The following is a 21,278-nucleotide window of genomic DNA, read 5'->3' on the forward strand; positions in this document are numbered from 1 at the left end:
AGATCTCAAAATGCATTTGTCAACTACTAAATGAAAATCAATGCATGCACTGTTATTTGTTCTCCCCAGTACACCACTCGGTGTCTGGCTCTGATACCAACATTAACACCACTAATTTCTTACCCTAAGTAGAGGTGTCAATACATGCCTGCCTTAATTAACATATGCGGATATTGAAATGAAACATTTTCAAATGAAGCCATAGACTTACACATTTAATTTAAAACAAGAAAGTAAGAAATAACGTAGTTTTAAAACATGAAAAAGTTTTGCATATATCCCATAAGGTCGAGACTTTATCCAAAGTACATGTGTAAGCTTGTGAGTGCAACATCCCACCACTACTCGAATGGTAGTGTGTCCTTTTGTTATCTTATGTAAACCTAGAAAGAATTCCATGACATAATCTCTAAGTTGTTGAACCTTTGAGTACCCATTAGATTCACTAACCAACGGTTTGGCCATATCCTCTAACAACTATCTATGTGACCTACCACGTTGAAGAACTTAACTAACTTGGAATTCACTCACTATGTATCAGTAATTTAGTGTGGTATTCACATTAAGGACGAGGCGAATAATCTCATGTTCGTTTGGTAAATATGAAGTAGGATACTTACTTTTTGAGTTGTCTTAATACTCTAACTAGTCATCTCTTCATAACATCACTAAATCTTACTTACCTTCATATATCATCTAGTACATCCTTATACTATAACTAAGGCCAGCAAATTCCTTAACTTTTGAAATCTCTTCTCACAAACTCATTGTAAGTGCGAGTTGTGATCGCATAGATTTAATGAGTTAAACTCAAAACTTTTAAGCAAACCTTCTACCTTGTCAAAGCTAGGAAACTTACAATTTTATATCTCTAAATAAGTCTAGACAAACTACCATTTGTTCCTCCTTTAAAATGGTTCACCAGACCATATTCTATAATATTCAATGTCTAAGGAAAATACTTTTGTTCAACCAAGACTCTTCATCAGAGAGTTTGGTATAACGCTCATTATATAGAGGTATCAAGTTGGCTTAAGGGCTCATCTTGTTATCTTTTTTGTCTCTGATTAGCCTCCTATAATCGATATGAACTCTTATAAAACAAGTTTAGAAACCTTGTTAAATATCTAATTCATAAAAATTACTTAAGCTATGAGAAATTAGTGAGCCCAACAACATCACTCTAACTCACACAACTATGTCGAACTCCGAGAAAACCTTTTAACCTTTCCTTGTTGGTTCATATGCTTGAGGGAACCCTTGTTTCTACATGTATGCATGTTTTTTTTTTCTTTTTAATAACTATCTGGATCAGCTCTTAACGTTCAATATATCGTCGTGTGTGCTCATTATTTCCTTTTAATGACTAGAGATATTTCTCTCTAAAACAAATGTTAAGGAGTGTGAAGTCCTGACTTAGTAGCTCATATGTCTATGGCTCGGTCTACCTTAACTCTGTCAAGTTGTTGTGGCCATAATCTAAAAAAATTCAAGTAGATTCAAGGCTCATATCTCGTGTGGGTATTAATGTTGGAATAACTTAGATATAACATTCAATCTTATTTCAAACCTTCCTAATTTATTAGAGTTCATACCTTAAACACGTTCTAATTTCCTTATGTGATCTTGCATACTTACCCTTAAATGGGTTTGTTAAAAAGTTTATTTAACAATTGAGGTCTTTTAGAATCTTGAAAACATTTTATAATTATTATAGGGGTATGTTGATCATTTACCACCCCAAATCTTGGTTAAATCTGGACATATTCCAATGGCCTTGTAACTTTGTATAAAATCTTTGAATCATGACATATTCAAATGGTCTTCTAAGTATGTTATAGATGAGACAACTCATTGAATCCAACGACCAAATTTAAAATGGAGATCAGTTGCCCACTAATTAGAGAGAATATGTATGGCATAAATTTTATAAAATTTACGAAAATCTAGAAATTTTTAACGTCGATTTAAGCTCTCTCTATAAAGCCTGGAGTAGGAGCTTTCGTTTAGAGTAAGAATCGAGCTAAGTCGAGCCTTCAACTGTGAGTTGTTATAGCCTCTGAGATTTAGGGTTTCTTACTGTCTGATTTCTTCCAAAATTGAGAGCCATAGTCAACCATTTTCCTTCAAACCTGCTTTTGCACCTTCTAAATTAGAATATCCACAAGTTTCGTGATGAAATAAAGTGTTGAAGGTGCCTCAAACACAACTTCTCAATTTGGTTTTTCGTTAAAGGAAGATGGTTGAAGCCCGAAAATTAAATAACAAACATGATAGGTTTCTTGACAAATTTGCATGTAGGCTCGAAAATTAAATACGAGTCTACATGCAAATTAGTCAAGAAACCTATCATGTTCGAATTATAAACCTCCAAATAATATTTCCGTAGAAGATCAAGAAGGTTAACAATGTTGGGTTTTATGTCCTAAAACTCATAGTTTGTAAACAAAAATATATTTTATTTTCAATAAAGTTATTATGGTTGTTTATTCAGTAAAGGTTAACAATGTTGGGTTTTATGTTCTAAAACTCTCTGGCCAAAACTAGTGAGATCCCAACTTCTTCCTCATCCTCGAATTTCATCTTTCGTAAAAAAACATATCGATTCTTGCTCATCCTCGAATTTCATCTTTCGTAAAAGAACATATCGAATGGCCAAAACTAGTTCATTTACCAACTTCTTGCTCCTGAAATGACTCTCAGAAATCCTCTAAAGAAAAATTGTGAACGGCCGTATCATCGGTTTAAAGTTCGTACTGTTGTAACCCCGTATCATGTAAAGATATTACTAAAAATTAATAAAACTTGACCTATGTAATTGTTGAACCTACGACCTCCACATAGATTTTATGCACATTATAGATCGTTAGCTTCTAATCCAGCCAATCGAGTTTCATTTACATAACTTTATGCATAATAAACTTAAAAAAGTCATCTTCTAAAGTCCGTAGCGTTTTAACTCGTATAATGAAAAGATATAATTAAAAATGAGGGAAATTAGCCCCATGCAGGTGTTGAACCTGCAACCTTTGCATTATCTGCACAATGCTCTACCAACTGAGCTAATAAGCCATAGATTTTCTCACTTGACAATGCGCCTGACTTGTTATTCCACCCAATCGTCAATACGTGTCCCTCAGGCTATCTGACACGCTTTCCCTCCCGCAAGTTGACACGTGGCTTGCCGGCTTTCTCACGCGCTTTCCTTCCCACAAGTTGACATGTGGCTTGCCGGCTTTCTCACGCGCTTTCCTTCCCACAAGTTGACACGTGGCTTGCCGTAAAATTTTCTCTCATGAGAGTCGCAATACTGAATCTGGCCTTCAAAGTGAGTTCATTTACCTCCTTGTTCGTGAAAAGACTGAGAAATACTCGAATTTCATCTTTCGTAAAAGAACATATCGAACGACTCAGATCTAAAAAAAAAAATTGTGAACGGCCGTATCGTAATGTTTTAACTCGTATAATGAAAAGATATAATTTCCCATGCAGGGGTTGAACCTGCTACCTTCGCGTTATTAGCACGACACTCTAACCAACTGAGCTAATAGGCCATACATTTTCTCGCCTGACAATGCGCCTAACGTGTTATTCCACCCAATCGTCAATACGTGTCCCTCAGGCTGTCTAACATGCTTTCCCTCCCGCAAGTTGACACGTGGCTTGCCGGCTGTCTCACGCGCTTTCCTTCCCACAAGGACATTGAAACGACGTGACCGAGGAAGAACAGAATGTTGGATTGGGTAAGGAAGACAGAACGTTGGATTTTTGAACCCTCTCAGATCTGAGTGTTTACACCCTTACGAACCAAACAAACACCATAAACGAGATTAGGGGGAGGAGGAGACTAAAAAATGGAGGAAAAAGGACATTGAAACGACGTGACCGAGGAGAGAGAGTCGCCGAAATATTCTCTAGTAATCGGGGTGAGGGAAACGAAGTCCGACACGAGATCCGACTCACGACCCAAAACCCACAGGAAACCCTAACCGATGTGAGGGGTGGAGAAGATGAAGTCCACCTGGTCGGACCAAAACTCGAATACTCGCAACCTCATTATAGCCAAGCAACCCCATACCTAGTTTGCTCCAGTAACCTAAAATACAAAGCTTCGACCCAACAATGCAATCAGATATCAACTAGCAACCAGTCAAGTAGTCTAGTTCCTCTATGCTTGGCCCAAAAACCCACATTCAAACAAAAAATACACAGAACACGGTCTAACCCATGATCCACTACACCAACTTGTGTGCCCACATGAACATTAAAGACCCATGCCTCGACCAACTTTGCGACTTGTTCATGTGTCAATGTCCCTCAATGACAGGGTCACTACTGTATACACCGGCCCCTTCGGCTTAGCTTCTCGGAATTTTAGGTTAAAAAACGACATATTTGGCTTGATTTGACATTTTTAACATGAACCTTTACATTTTTTACCTTTCCGAAGCTGATTTTTTTTAACATAGGTAATTATGAATCAATTAATAGATGTCCTAGTGGACAGTTTCAGTTATATCAAGGACGCCAGTGTATTCCAGGCTCACAAATCATCATTTGCTATGCACTCAGGTAGTATAGAAAATCAGAGTGTCCTTGACATTCAGGCGTAAGGGTAAACTTGTACAATACTAACTTTTGTAGAAGCTTGGAAGCCATTTTAAATCTAGTGAGTTCAATTGATTTGAATAATGATAAGCTATTGTATTTTTATTTTACCTTTATTTGAGTTGTCAGAAGTGGGATTTGAACCCACACCCTCTACCTATTGTTTATAACTATTTTTATAAAGAATAGCACTTTATAAAACAAAACCTTTCTAAGTTATAAACGTTGGATTTCAACCCACGGACTCACAAGGATCAAAACTTGAGTCCTAAAGCCTTCAACCACTAAACCATTTTAACTATTTATTATGAGACCTAACATTGGTTGAAGAGTGGAAGGAAGCAATCCTTATAAGGGTGTGAAAACCTCTCTCTTAAAGATGAGTTTTAAAACTTTTAAATTTACACGATACGTAACATGCCAAAACAAACAATATCTGCTAGCAATTGGAGAGGGACACAAAACATTAACTATAAGGTTGTGAATATCTCTCCCTAGTAGACATATTTTAAAATCGTGAGGTTGATGGTGATACGTAATTAGCCAAAGTAGACAATATCAGAGGTGGGCTTGGTTTGTAACAAATTGTATTAGAGTTAGTTATTGGGTGGTGTGCCAACGAGGTTGCTGGGAACACAAGGAGGTGGATTGTGAGATCCCACGTCGGTTGTGGAGGGGATGAAACATTTTTTATAAGCATGTGGAAATCTCTTACTATTAGATGTGTTTTAAAACTGTGAGGTTGTCAACGATATGTAATGAGTCAATGTAAACAATATCTAGGCTAATACTCATAATTTGTTGGAATAATTCAGTTGGTTAGAGCGTATGATTGTTAACCATAAGGTCGGAGGTTCATCTTTCTTTTTATCAATGGGAATGAATCATTCCATTTTAGTATGTGGAAAAATTTAACCCTCCAACCAAAGTGGACAATGTCATATAATTATGTAGGTTCGTGATTCCTAACATTGTTATAGTCTTAATTTAACATTCTTAATAATAATATTGTGTTCTTTTTAGGGGTAGCATCAATACAAAAACATAATGTAAAAAATATTTTAGCATAAAGCAGTTACATCATGCATGTTCTAGTGATTCTAGGCCACTAGAAAACTAGGGTCGTTACATATAATCTACACCTGAACATTATATAACCTAAAGAAAAACCCGTGGCGACTGTCTCGATCAAGGACTCGATTACCGCCTACAAGTAGGTTACTTATTTAGTTGCACTAGATATTACTTTTCCTTTTTGGGTGATCACTAATGGTTAGTTAAGGTCACAGAGCAGGGTCGTCCCGAGCCATCAGTTCTATATATACAAGTTGTTGTACTTATTTTTCGAATCTCGTTCCAATTTTTATCAAATTTTTCTTTCACGTCAGTTCTATGTGTTACAAATTATTGTCCTTAGTTTTCGAATCTCCTTTCAATTTTTATGAAATTTTTTCTTTGTTAGGATGTGTCATGAATAATGATTTGAAGTCTTAGAAAGTTCAGTTATTATAGCTGTGCTTTGAAGTCTTTAAAATTGAGTTATTACAGTTCTTATATGCTTGAAAAATCATGTCATGACAATTTTAAATCTCCAGTGAGTTCAATTGATTTCAAAAAATGATATGCTATTGTATTTTTATTTTACCTTTATTAAAGTTGTCAGAAGTGGGATTTGAACCCATGCCCTCTAATCCCGCATTGGATTGAGAGGAGAATGAAAGAATAACTTATAAGTGTTTGTAAACATCTCTAGTAGCGTGTTTTAAAACTGTGATTCATACCACGATTTGTTACGGTAAAAAATGGACAATATTTTTTAGTGTTTGGAAATGGGAACGAAGCATTCCTTAGAAGAGTGTGGAAACCTCTCTCTAGTAGACTCATTTTAGAATTGTGAGGCTGATGATGATACGTAATGGGCAAAATCGGACAATATTTGTTAGCGGTGGGTTTGGGCTATTGCAAAAGCTATCAAAGCAAGTCACCAAGCGTTGTGCCAGCAAGGACGTTGGGCCCCCAAGGAGAGTGTATTATGAGACCCAACATTGGTTGGAGAGGGGATGAAACATTCCTTATAAGGATGTGGTGGGCTTGAGCTATTACAAAGAATTAGCTGGAATAGCTCAGTTGGTTAGAGCGTGTGGCTGTTAACCACAAGGTCAGAGGTTCAAACCCTCCTTCTAGCGATGGTAATAAGTCTACCTACTATAAATGATATTTTCTTATTATGTTATGACTTGTTAGGATGTTACATGATATGAAAGTATGGTATTTATGATATTGTATACCCCACAATGCTATGTGCACTCCCTTCCCTCTATGAATTTAAAGGTAAATTAGAGGTGGAGTGTGAGTGATATCTTTTGATTGGTTATATATTTTCTTATTATGTTATGACTTGTTAGGATGTTACATGATATGAAAGTATGGTACTTATGATATTGTATACCCCACAATGCTATGTGCACTCCCTTCCCTCTATGGTATACCAATAGTGTGAGTGTATGCTAGTTGAAGCCCAGGTCAATGGGTAGGTATGCGAGCTCGCATGGGAGCAAATGTGTGTGTATGTAAGTCATGAGTAGAGAAGTATGCACATCAAATTCTACCCGGACACGAATATGAGACCAAGGCCATGAAATGATATTTTATGATAACCATGATTTCATGTGTTTGCGTGAGTAGAGAAGTAGTGGAGTTACTTAATGAGTATTTCTTAAAATACTCAAGACATGCACTACTCTTATTTTTTAGGTAAAGGCAAGGCACCTCTGCACAAATGACGATGTCGAGATGACGACCATGGGATCCAACGTACACAACACTAGTGAGGAGGGGTAGGATCAAACGTACAAAGATGGTTAACATCATGAGAAAGAAGGAGAAGAAACAAGATGTAGACAACGAGTTTTGATACGGAGGAATGAAGAAAGGAAAATGCATGGAAACGAGTGGAGAAGACGAAGTCCACCTGCTCGGACCCAAACTCGAATACCCGCAACCTCATTCCAGTCAAGCAACCCCATACCCAGTTTGGTCTAGTAACTAGATACCCACCAACAATCAGTCTAGTAGTCTAGTTCCTATGTGCTTTGCCCAAAACCCACATTCAAGCCCAAATACACAGAACACAGCCCAACCCACGGATCCACTACACAGACCTGTGCGCCCACATGAACATTCAAGACCTGCGCCTCGAACCACTTTGCAACCTGCTCATATGTCATTGTCCCTCAGCGATAGGGTCACTGTTGCATACACCGGCTCCTTCGGCTCGGGATCTCGGAGTCCTAGGCTAAAAAATGGCGTATTATGCTCGGTTTGACATTTTGACACCGACCTTTATGTTTTTTGCCCTTCCGAAGCTTATTTTTACTTTAATAGAAATATTTAAGGTCAGTATAACGACTTATTTCTGAAGTTCAAGTTAAATTAAATTAGAAATGTAAATTACTAACGAAGCGAGATGGACGTTTTAATAGGAAACAACAACTGACAACACTTGGAGTAACTTCGAGAGACAAAATTCACGCTCGCATGTGTGAGTCATGTGTAGGGATGTACTACACGTCCAATTTTTCCAGACTAGAGGCCACCCCTATGATATTTTTAACAATAGGTTCCTAAGATCATTAGTTGCATGTGTTTGCATTCCCTAGCCTCAATAGTGGAGTCACTTATGAGTATTTCTTAAAATACTCAAGCCTTGTGCTACTTCTATTTCAGGTAAGGGCAAGACGCCCCTATATAGCTGACGACGACATCAAAAATAGAGATAATGACATGTGCATAGAATAGTAGTATTTTATTTTCTTAGGCATAGGTTAGTATAGGGCATTTTTACTTTGATGTTTTAATTGTTTTAGAAAGATGCTTTCAAATGAGTAAGTCCATGACACTATTTTAAGATGAAGTTTAAATGCTTAATTTCGTATAAGAGCATAGGATATGATGACGGTGGCAACTTTAGGCTAATAGAAATCTAGGGTCGTTACCGTTGGTATCAGAGCTTTAGGTTATAGATTCAGTAGACTTACCTACGAGATAGGCTTGGCACGTTCCAAGGTTTTACCATCGATGTCCTGTCACCGTCACGTATGTCTTGTATAAGATAAGAAAAAGAAATGCCTTTAATTGCATGTACTTTTTTTGTTTACTAATATTGAATGTAATTTAGTATCAAATATGTTGAGCTCTAACTATATGATTTATGGTAGCATTATGTTCCACCTAGTTGTATTTTTATGAATATGTCATGTTTGCTAAATTATATGTTGTGAATATATGTGATATGATGCAATTTATGTTAGAGAGATATAGACTTAAGAAAAATTATATATTGGTTTTAGAATCATGCCACGTAAAGGGCACGGGAGAGGAGAACGAGGATGGAGACGACCCTGTATTAGAGTTAGAGGAAGAGGCGGAGGTGAAGATATCCCTCCTCGTGAAGGTTTAGTGACTAGAACGGACGCACCTTAAGTTGTGCTACCTTAGGCTATGGACCTCCAATAGCACTGATAGATGAAATAAATCTCACTACAAACCTGATGTGAGAATCGTTTCAGGCACTACGATCATGCTCACTCCACAAGCCAATAGGGTGTGAAAAAGGGAATGAAACCAACAAGCCAATAGGCCATCCTAACTACTTAATGTTATACATAAGAATTACTATTTCCATTGGTGTGATTCCTTTTAGGGAACCATAAGTAAAACAGCTAAAACTTATTTTTGAACGTGGACAATATCATACTATTATGGAAGTTCGTGATTTCTAATCATCAAGCATTCTCGATGAGATTTCATAGGTAATATTATCTATCATTTTCTATTGAATCAAAACCCTTGAATTGAGTTATAATGTTATAGTAATTTTCCTTTTCTATTAAATCAAAACCCTTCAAGTGAATTATAATTTTCTAGTTCATTTTTGGGGTATCTTTGAGTTTTCTATCATTGTTACTTAGTCTTAATCGAGCATTCTCGATGAGACTTCATAGGTAATATTATCGTCCAACCTTTTATGTTGGATGAAAACCCTTGAATTGAGTTATAATGTTTTAATAATTTTCAGGGGTAGCTTCCGATCGTTGAAATAAAATGTAAATGCAACTTTGAGCCGAGTTTTTTTTAGGTATCCCTTTTAAGGTGTTTGATGTATATTGACAGTACCTATATTGCTCTCTGAGTGTTAAACCTAAATTGAACATAAGACTGAGTACCTTATTCTGGGGACACTATGGATGCGGCCCACTTTTGTATATGATATAAACAATGTGATCACTAAATTTTACATGTGAAGACATGTGAGTGGGGGCGTCCTATGCAATGAGTATTGCATAAGATCGGACCATGAAGAAAACCACTCTCACTTTATAATGTCGTTTACTTTTGACACTGATTTTTTCATTCGATGACATAGGTAACTCAATCTTAATCCTGAGCTAACTATGAACTCCTATTTATTCGAAATTATCCTTAGATTCGCATGGGTGAGAGTGGCCTGAGTTAGCCGACTCAATAAGCCTCTCATTTTAGGAGTAAGACTGGGTGAATAGCTGGGGACATAGGGTGTATGATGGAATTCACTCCTACCAGCTTTTAGGAATAGTAAAGAGGTTATTCCCTTAAGTACTGACTCCAAGTCTTGAACAAGGGGACCCACCCTCTCATTGGCCCGAAAGGGATTCAGTTTGGTGGTTGAACCACAAACCAATTGTTCATTAGAGGATCAGTGGGACTTAAGGAACAAAAAGTAACTTTAGGAGTAAACGGTAAATTGACCTAGCTCTAGTTACGAACAATCTGTGCAGGATCGACTGACTAATCATGGTTATATCAAATGGACAAAAATATATCTATAGTGAGGGGAGTGCAACAATTAGGCTGCAATAGAGTGTCTTAGTGAATAAATGCTTGTTAATAAGGTTAATGAGATTAGCCAGTCAATCTCGGATCGTTGGAGCCCATGATCTGTAGGTCCATTAGGTCCCTCTGCTTGCTCATATCGAACTAAACCTTAGAGCAGTGTGACGAGTGAGTTCGAAGTGTTCGAATTCAAATTAGGGAATACACGCTAAATATATACGATGTATTTAACCTCATTTTGTTTTAGTTATGAATTGAATAAAAAGAGAGAATTGGCGATATTTAAATAATATTTAAATATTTTAATTATGAATAGTGATTGATAATCAATATGTGCCGGAATTGACATTTTATTTATTGTTAAATATTAATTAAATTATTTAATTAATCATTTAATATTATGTTGATTTGAAATTAATTATTTTAATTAATTGTTGAATTAAAATAAACAAAGTCAAAATGTTTACTCCACCTAATGGAAAAATCCATGTTTGAGTGAGTGGAATATTGAGGGTCTATACGGTTTAATCAAACTTGCATGTTTGCCCCATAATCCCACAAATTTGAGTGTCAAAATTTGGTGAACTCAAACTTGCATGCTTGCCACATAATCCCACAAATTAGAGTGGAATTTTGAGTGTCAAATTTGGTAATCTCAAATTTGCATGAACACGCAAATATGACTCTATAAATACAGTGATCAAGGTACATGGAAATTCTTCTTGAAAAACTTTGAGAAAATCTCTCAAAACTCTCTTTTTACCTATACTAAATTTCTATCAAGTTTCATCACTCAACGGATTCCACAATCCTATTCTAAGGCCGGAGAATAGTAGGGAAGACACTAGTGGTGGTTCGAAACCGTTCGTGAGGAAAAAGAAATTTGAACTACAAAAGGTTAGTATTCAAACTCATTGAGTTTTAATGCTTTTGAACATGCTAGCTAATTTACTATAATTGATGCACATAGAGTGCCTAAGATCCAAATTGCTTCCGCTTGTTAAAATAACACCATCAAAATGAAATAAACTAACATAATTTATGAACAAAGGAAACAAAAAGGTATTTGAAAAGAGAGAAAACTTAAAAAGTAGCAAATTCCCGAATATGGATGTCATTCACCACAAGAAAAACACAAAAAAATTGAAGAAATGGGGAAGAAGAAATATAAGGGAGATGGGGGGCTTTGGAGGCCTCAAAGGATGACTATGGTGGGCAAAAATATCTCTAGATGGACTAAATTTTGTCACGTAGCATACATTGGCTAACAAAATAAGCAAGCGTCGGAAAATCTATCAATGCTTTTCGATGCTTGTCAATTTAGTTGACCTTGCCCATAAAATTTTGTGCTTTCAGAGAGATATTTTTTCTAACCATGGTATACCAAATATTGATTCTCATCTTTGCTGCATTTTCATTTATCATAAAAAAAATTATCGAAAGATTTAGAATATGAGTATTGTAGTCTACTAATTCTGGCAGAGTTCGGAATAATGAGTATTCCTAACCAATGCGGTGTGTACTAAGTTAGGAATAATGAGTATTCCTGACCTTTGGTATATATGATGTTACATGCTGCTAAAGAAATTAGTAGACAGACTGTGGTTGATTGAGAGTGCGTCTTACATACTAGTCCTAAAATTTTAAATAACCATATAGAAGTAACCTAAGCGAGGCGTAGTTGAATAAAATACATAAATAAAATACCTTTGTAATAGCCCAGAACAAAAAAATAAATAAATAATAAATAAATAAAATACATAATTAAATAAACAAATAAAAAAATTATTATAAACAACAATTATTATTATGTAAAATAATAATAATAATAATAATAATAATAATAATAAAAAATTAACAAATAAGTAAATAAAAACAATTATTTCCCGTTTCTCTCCACTGCAGTCACTCTCCCCAATAATCTCTCCTCAACACACCTAACAGTTCCTGAAACAGAAACATGTTGGATTTGAGAAAACAAAATGCCTCACATCAAATTGATAGGATATGGGTTTATAGAGTTGATCAAGATTTATATGAGAGAGAGATTCGAGGTTTCTCCGTAAGTTATATCTCAGATCTCCTTTTCTTTCATCCAATTATTTAGTTTTTTTAGCAATTTACCTGTTAGAAAGATAAGTCATTATGTTAGAAAGATGCGTCATGATCTATAGTAGAAAGAAAATAGAATCTATTAAATTGGCTAAAAGCCATTCCTAACCTAATTGAAAAAGTAACAAACAAAAATATAAAGAATGGTTTAAACAGATTTAACATATCAGAATTGCTTTGCTCCTCCAAAAACAAACACAAGAAGGTTCAGATTTAGTTTTGGTAGTAAGAGATATTTTGCTAGAAAGAGGTATTGCATTTGAAGAGGTTAGTAGTTTTCCTTTTATTTTATTTAATGATATTAAAAGTCATCATAAACAGAGAGAGATAATAAAAAGAAGGGAAACACAGTAAGAGACAGGGAAGGAAGATTGTGAATATAATCGAAATTAAATGTTAAAGGGTATTAAACACGGTAAGAGAAAATAGAATATTTGGAAACATATATAAATATTTCAAGACCTAACTTAAGCAAAGACTCTAACTTTCGCACGAAGTATAACACATAGATCAACATAAATTAGAGAAACAATTTTGTAGAAATTCAAACTTCAAACTTATGTCATGGACTCACATAGGTTGACTTGGTTTTCAATGGACTTTCATTAAGGATAACGACAGAACATCAACCTAAGCCAACCAGGTAAGTGACCTTACTATCGGCATGGTTATATTTGATGTTGACACGTGCTCCGTGGTTCTGTACGTGTCATATATACTGATTTGTGTGAATTGTCTGTGGATCGATATGCTTCTTATTTGTTATGTATATGTTGTAATATGTGAATTGTTTGATAATAATTATGGTACGATGTGTTCAATGATATGTTTGAGATAGGATACGATAAGGATGCACAAAACGAAATGTAACGATAGGAGTCAAATACATTCATGAAACATTAAGGTTAGGTTACATACCAAAGTGATATGGATAAGAGAGATTGATGGAAGAATTCTATTAGGCTACGGGTAGAGAGGGATAGGTTTGTGATAGATTGATAGAACAATAGTGTTAGGATTGATAGAACGATAGCGTTAGGTTACGTTCTTGTGATGATATGACTGAGGTACGTTCACGTAATGATACGTCTGTGATAGGTATAAGAACGTTAAGGCTATGATAAGTTAGGAAACTATATGACTACGATTTACGTTATGACTTGTTTATGATATGATATATTGTGATGCAATATGTCATGGTATGATGTGTATATGATGAAATGTTATGTTAAAAACATAAAACGTTATGTTAGGTCACTTATATTTGAATGTAAATAGCAAGAATTGTATGATGTGAAACACGATAAACTGTCTGGAATCATAACCCCGATAGGAATATGTATGAAATGTAAATTGAAAATGAGAATGACATGAAGCATGGAACGTGATAGGGGGGTTATGTTCATTAATGATAAATGTAGAAGTAGGGGGACCTCATGCATTATGTGTGTTCATGCATCTGGGGGGATACCCCTATCCCATCACGAGGGTAGGACGCGTACATCCAATGGCAGGACAACGATCGTTATGCTTGCATAGCGCTGCCGTGACGGTTACTAGTTTTAACGGGTCCCGACATAAGGGGCTCCCAGAGTATGCCCACCAGATAAGGAAACTGGCCCAGCGGTGTGCGAACTAGCTGGTGAGCCAATACTCGCACGTATGGGCTGTGTGTAGAGTATGTGGTACACGTCCACGATTACCCGTTAGGACAACACTGTAGGGAAAGCGAAACGAAACCAAAGATAGGTCCCATCATTTCATTGCATGTGATTGTTGCATTTATCCCCAATAGTGTGGTCACTTACTGAGTATTTCTTTAAATACTCAAGCCATGTGCTACTACATTTTTCGTACGGCTGACAACGGCATCGCAACTCTCGACCATGGAACATGCATAGGGTAATGGTATTTGTTTTCTTAGACTTGGGCTAGACTAGGTTGTTTCTAACTTAAACTCTTATTCATTTTATTTAGTCTTTTGTGGTGTCGTTTTAAAGATGTTTTGGAAACACGTAAGTCCATGACTGTGTTTTAAGATAAAGGTTATGTTTTATGAAATTTTAATGAAGTCTTCCGCATTCAATGTTTATGGTACGTATACGGTAGCGACCTTAAATTAAGTAGAAAATTTTAGGTCGTTACAACCTTACTAACTTACAAATGATCCGAGTAAAAGAAACTAGGAATTAATGGAGAATAAAATTTAAGAACAACTAGAAAGATAAGTAATAAACTTGTGAATGACATGTTAGCTATCTATTGAGTAAATTAATTACTTATAAAGATTATTTTAACTTTTTTGGCCAAATATGAAGTTGTAGGCCAATCGAGGAGGAGACCACCAGGCTCGAGACAATAAGGAACCTTTTTTTGAGTCGGTTTTAAGTACATGTGCTTTTGTTGCTGATAACTTACTTTGATATTTTGTGTGGTAAAATATACTTGATTCACATGTTTTACTTGTCATGTATGAAATTTTTTGTTGTATGACCGATTTTCGAAGCAAAATATCTATGTTAGTGGTAACTCATGTGAATCGAGTTGTCGATGAACAGGTGTTATAGAAGCATTGCTCGAGAACTATGCGGTAACAGCGGAGATCGTTCTAAGGCATCCAGTCGAGTCGGTTTAATTTGGATTTCTACATTTAGTTTTTAATTGTTTGTTGACTATTGGTCAAGTTAAGAAGCGCTGCTCGAGAACTATGAGGTCACAGAGGGTGTCGTCCTAAGGAATCAAGTCGTCTGTTTATTTTAAATTTCTACATTTCTTTTTTTTTTTGTTGGTGGTTGGTCAAGGTGAGAAGCTGTAACAAGGAAATTTTCGGATATTTAATTCTTTATCTAGTGGGAATTTCAAGATGCTCAACGACATAAAAATGACCAACAAGAGATAGAAATTTTTACGAAAATTATGAATTTATGGGAAAAAATAATAATAAAATATTTTGAAAGTGGCAAATTACCAAATTACCATAATGATATAGATAATTACGAAAGTGTCATTCTGCTGAAAATAAAAACCTCAGCATGTGAACATATGCACAAAGTCCTTCGAATGTCAAATTCCAGTGGAATTTGGATACAATCTAGAACGTTCAAAGATCATCAAATCCAACAATCATAATTCAAACTCAAAGTTGGTAGCTCACTGATCGAAGAGGATATTTTCGACGAATTATCCAGAAAATTCAGTCTCCAAATCATGACGATTCTGGAGCTCTCAATGTCGGTGGAAGCTTCCCTTATAAAGTCTCAAGTTGGGGCAAAGTTTTAACACAAGAATCGAGTGATGAGAAATCTTAAAATTCGAGTTTGAAGCTCTTAGATTATGGGTTTTTCTCTCTCGAATTTCTTCCAAATTCGAGGGCTATGGTTAATCATTTGCCTTCCTACCAACTCCTACATATTTCATATGGGATTTACAACAAATTTCGTGAAGGAATCAGGTACTGAAAAATTTTATAATCGGCTACCCAACAAAAGGTTTCTAGATATACTCAGGTGAGAAACATGTTTTCCGACGAACTTTGAAAGTTTATAACTTGTGCTACAGACCACGAAAAGGTATGAACTTTGTCTCTACTTCTTACTTGAAACTTCATCTAAAGGTTTCGTGCAGCGATTGAATCCATTAGATGTCTATATATAGCTGTAAAAAGGTAAGACCAGAGGGGGCTGATAAGAAAAAATCGAGATTTTTCTAGCTACCAAGGGAGAAGATGAAGTCCAAGGTCAAAGGTCAAACTTTGACCAATAAAAGTCAAAGATATGTATATGTTGACCTTCCCTTGGTTTTCTCAATTTTAACCTCCTTCTTGACTCGTTCTCACAAAAATCTTTATGGTTCCAGAAACTAGACAAAATAAGGAGTCTGGTGGAAGGAAATTTGAGATAATTTGGATACTAGAAGCTCAAGAACGGAAATCCCAAATGTCGATGATGAGGTAAGTAGTGACCTTGAACGTTTTGTTAAAAAATACTTGTAGCAATCCATTGGATTTTCCATATGAACCAAGTATGAATTTAGTATATATGAAAGAAAAACAAAAAGAAATGTGAGTTAAGGCCCCGAACTGATCAAAATACTCAGGATTTAAGTAATGTTAAAATAACCTACTAAATGAACTTTTAGGACGACTTATAAAAATTTGAAAGTCATTGGAACACGTTAAGTAGTAAAACCAAGAATTATTGGTAAAATGACCAAAATGCCCCTAGGACGACTTATTAAAATTCAAGGTCTATACGTGCTTCAAATGGTTTCGTACTTTTTATAAGGTCTATTATGAAGGACATGAAGATATGTTTGAGGTTTCAAGTTGATTGGAGCAAGTTTGGAACCTAAACCAAGTTAGGACCCAAGAAACACCTAACGGAAACACCACAAGAATCAAGACTCTTCTAAAACTCTCTAAAGAATTCCCTATGAATCTATGACCTTTTAGAACAACTCGTGCTAAGATGGGTTCATATGGTTACAAATGTAAGTTACAACTCATGCCTCTAGGAATTACGAACCTTAGAAACTTACAAGATTGAGAACCAAGAACAATATCACACAAGCTTTACAACTACCTAAGTAAGAAGAATGCAAGGTACCCCTCCAGGATAAGGGACCAAGGTCCTCAGACACAAAATCTCTACTCATGTCCAAAGTGACCTATGACCTCCCACCAAGCGATGCTTTTTGAGGCCCAAGATTTCTTCTTCTAGGTGGGATGCCCTGCACCATGTTTCCTTTGCAGAATATCATGATTGGCCTCATTTCTCTCACCTAGAAGAGATTCCCTCCGCCATGTTACGGGTACCCAAAAAATTTGCAGGATGTCATTTTCATGTATGTACCGACCACATGACCGTTATGGTTTATCAAGGGGAGTAGTCTAGGGCCATGATGGAACAAGAAGATAGTAAGTTAGCCTAGCCAAGAATAAAAAACTCCTAAGACCTCCCATGGTACAACGTGCTCATGACTTAGACTACGCTGCTTGGAACGTATGAAGCCTTGAGCGTAGGTGTTTAGACTATATCATAGGGCAAGCCCTAGATGCAAGATTTGACTACATCTCTTGCAACTTAAGAAGTCTTGGATGTTGGTTTTCAGACTATGCCGTTTGGAATGCATGAAGCCTTGGGCATAGGTTAGCGGACGGTATCGGAAGGCAAGCTCTTAGATGCGGGTTAAGACTACGTCACTTGGAACTTATGAAGCCATGAACGTAGGTTAAGACTGTACTGCTTGGAACGCATGAAGCCTTGGTCAAGGTTGGGAGCGGACTCTGAAGCAGATGCCATAGACAAACCTCACTCGTTGTCTTCAACCCATTTATTTTAAAATGTTTTGTGCCTGTTCCTTATTTTGTGTTTTAAATACTTATGTATAAACTTTATTTTTGATATTATGTAAATATAATTTTTTAAATTCTTTTGTTTATTTCACGAAAAATTTACCCGTCTTTTAGAACCATCGCGACAGCCCGATCCTTATAGAGTGGTATCAGAGCCCAAGGTTTCTCTATGGCCTAGATTAGGAGGACTCCCTACCCAGACCAAGTAAGTATGCCTTTAAACTCTTAACTTCAAGTATGCCTAGAACTTTAAGTTATTGGATGCATGATCATAGGGTTACTATTTAAGATAAGACTTAAGATAACTTAAAAGACCTCAAGGATAAGAGGGTTAGACTTTTAATTTCGGTGACTTATTTCGATGAAACAATATTATTTACTTGTATTGATTTTCAGCAAAAATGGTTAATTTTATCATTTATTCATTTTATTACATACATCCACAAGCATTCAAATAACATACATAAGACTAGAAAATAAAATTTGAATAATTGAGCATACGTTAATGTGATGTCTATTTAAGATTAGAAATAAATTATAGAAAACGATCTAGATGTTGGAGGAATTTCGACATTGGAATTTAAAAGTTAATATCAAAATTACTTGTACGTTTCCTTTAATCATTGACTTTATTTTTAATCTTGGAGTTAGATTAATATCTATAAACATGAAAAAAACTAAATATAAAAGTTGGCTATTGTTCTAGGAATTTAATGGGCTAGAAAGAAGTAAAGCTTAGCCAATTTGAAATAGATCCAAAAACGGGAAGAAAATGTTGGGTTTTATGTCCTAAAACTCATAGTTTGTAAACAAAAACATATTCTATTTTTAATAAAGTTATTATTGTTGTTTATTCAGTAAACATTGTATTGAATAAAGTGAATTTTACGACAATTAATCTAAATCCAATATACTAAGAACACTCTGGCTATAGTATGATTACTTGAACTATACATAGAGACATAAGAGTGGATCAAGTTCAAGTATATAGTCAAAATGATCTATAGTACAGGGATAAGGCTGAGTACCTTATCCTGGGACACTATGGATGCGGCTCACTTTTGTATATGACATAAACAATGTAATCACTAAATTGTACATGCGGAGACATATGAGTGGGGGAGTCCTATGCAATGAGTATTGCATAAGATCAGACCATGAAGAAAATCACTCTCACTTTATAATGTCGTTTACTATTGAGACTGATTTTCTTTTCATTCGATGACCTAGGTAACTCGATTTTAATCCTGAGCTAACCATGAACTCCTTTTTATTTGAAATTATCCTTTGATTTGTATGAGTGAGAGTGGCTCGAGTTCGCCGACTCAATAGGCCTCCCATCTCAGGAGGTAAGACTGAGTGAATGGCTGGGGACGTGGGGTGCAAGATGGAATTCCCACTTACCCACTTTTAGTGATAGAAGAGAGGTAGTTCCCTTAAGTATTGACTCCAGGTTTTGAACAAGGGGCCCCACCCTCTCATTGGCCTGAGAGGGATTCGGTTTACTGGTTGGACCACAAATCAATTGTTCATTAGAGGATCAATGGGACATAAGAAACAAGAAGTAACTTCAGGGGTAAAACGGTAGATTGACCCAACTCTAGTTACGAACAGCCTATGAAGGATCGACTTACTAATCATGGTTATATCAAATGGACAAAAATATATCTATAGTGAGGGGAGTACAACTACTACGCTATAGTGGAGTGTCCAAGTAGTTAACGAATGTTGGCTAATAAGGTTAATGAGTTTGACCGGTTAATCTTGGATCGTTGGAGCCCATGATCTATAGGTCCATTAGGTCCCTCTGCTAGCTCATATCAGACTAAACCATAGAATAGTGTGAGAGTAAGTTCGAAGTGTTCGAATTCAAATTAAGGAATATGCGCTACATATATACGATATATTTAACCGTATTTTTGTTTTATTTATGAATTAAACAAAAAGAGAGAATCTGAGATATTTAAATATCTTAATCAAATATGCGTCAGAATTGATGGAGATTGACATTTGAATTAATATCTAATTAAATAGCTTAATTATCATTTGATATTACTTTAATTTAAAATTAATTATTGAAATTAATTGTTAAATCAAAATAAAGAAAGTCAAAATGTTGACTTCATTTAATGAAAAAATCCATGTTTGAGTTAGTGAAATTTTGAGGTTTCAAAATTTGGTTTAACCAAACTTGCATGCTTGCAAAATAAACTCCACCAACTTTAGTGGAATTTTGAGTATCAAAATTTTGTTAACTCAAACTTGCATGCATGCCACATAATCCCAAACATTTGAGTGGAATTTTGAGTGTTAAAATTTGGTGATCTCAAATTTGCATGAACATGCAAACATGACTCTTTAAATAGAGAAATCAAGGTACATGGAAGTTCTTCCTTGTAAAAACCTTGAGAAAAACCTCTCACAAACTCACTCTTCATATATACTAAATCCCTCCCAAGTTTAGTCACTCATTGGATTTCACAATTTCATTCTAAGGCTAGAGAATAGTGGAGAAGACACTAGTTGTGGTTCGTAAGGAAAAAGAAATTTGAACAACAAAAGGTTAGTACTCAAAGACCTTGAGTTTAAATACTTATGAACATGCTAGTTATTTACTATAATTGATGTTCTAAGAGTGTCTAAGATCCAAATTGCTTTCGCATGTGTTATATTAACTCCATCAGGTTGAAGAGGGGAATGAAGCATTCCTTATAAGAATGTGGGAATCTCTTCTTAATAGACGCGTTTTAAAACTTTTAGACATACGACGATACGTCACTAGCAAAAAACAAACAATATCTGCTAGTAATTGGAGAGGGGAACCAAGCATTTCTTTTAAGGTTGTGGATACCTCATCCTAGTAGACATATTATAAAATCGTGAGGCTGATGATGATACGTAATTAGCAAAAGTAGACAATATCTAATAGAGGTGGGCTTGGTTTGTAACAAATTGTATTAGAGCTAGTCATCAGGTGGTGTGCCAACGAGGTTGGTGGGAACACAATGTGGTGGATTGAAAAATCCCACATCGGTTGGGGAAGGGATGAAATATTTCTTATAAGCATGTTGAAATCTCTTACTATTATACGTGTTTTAAAACCGTGAGGTTGACGATGATATATAATGAGTCAAAGTAGACAATATCTAGGCTAATACTCATAGTTTGTTGGAATAGTTCAGTTGGTTAGAGCGTATAATGTTAACGATAAAGTTGGGGAGGTTCAAGCTCTCTTTTTAGCAATGGTAATGAATCATTCCATTTTAGTATGTGGAAAAATTTAACCCTTTAACCAAAGTGGACAATATCATATAATTATGGAGGTTCGTGATTC

At 35.6% G+C, this 21,278-nt stretch overlaps 2 non-coding genes across 2 annotated transcripts; one reads left to right on the plus strand and one right to left on the minus strand.

Annotated features, from left to right (window-relative positions):
• Nucleotides 1-3,480: 3,480 nt before the first annotated feature.
• TRNAI-AAU lies at nucleotides 3,481-3,554 on the minus strand. The gene has a single exon. It is a non-coding gene; the product is annotated as a tRNA-Ile (tRNA).
• A 3,166-nt stretch (nucleotides 3,555-6,720) lies between these two features.
• On the plus strand, nucleotides 6,721-6,794 carry TRNAN-GUU. The gene has a single exon. It is a non-coding gene; the product is annotated as a tRNA-Asn (tRNA).
• Nucleotides 6,795-21,278: the final 14,484 nt, after the last annotated feature.

The sequence above is a fragment of the Cucurbita maxima genome, unplaced genomic scaffold (assembly GCF_002738345.1).
Source record: "Cucurbita maxima cultivar Rimu unplaced genomic scaffold, Cmax_1.0 Cma_Scf00111, whole genome shotgun sequence".
Classification (NCBI taxonomy): domain Eukaryota; kingdom Viridiplantae; phylum Streptophyta; class Magnoliopsida; order Cucurbitales; family Cucurbitaceae; genus Cucurbita; species Cucurbita maxima.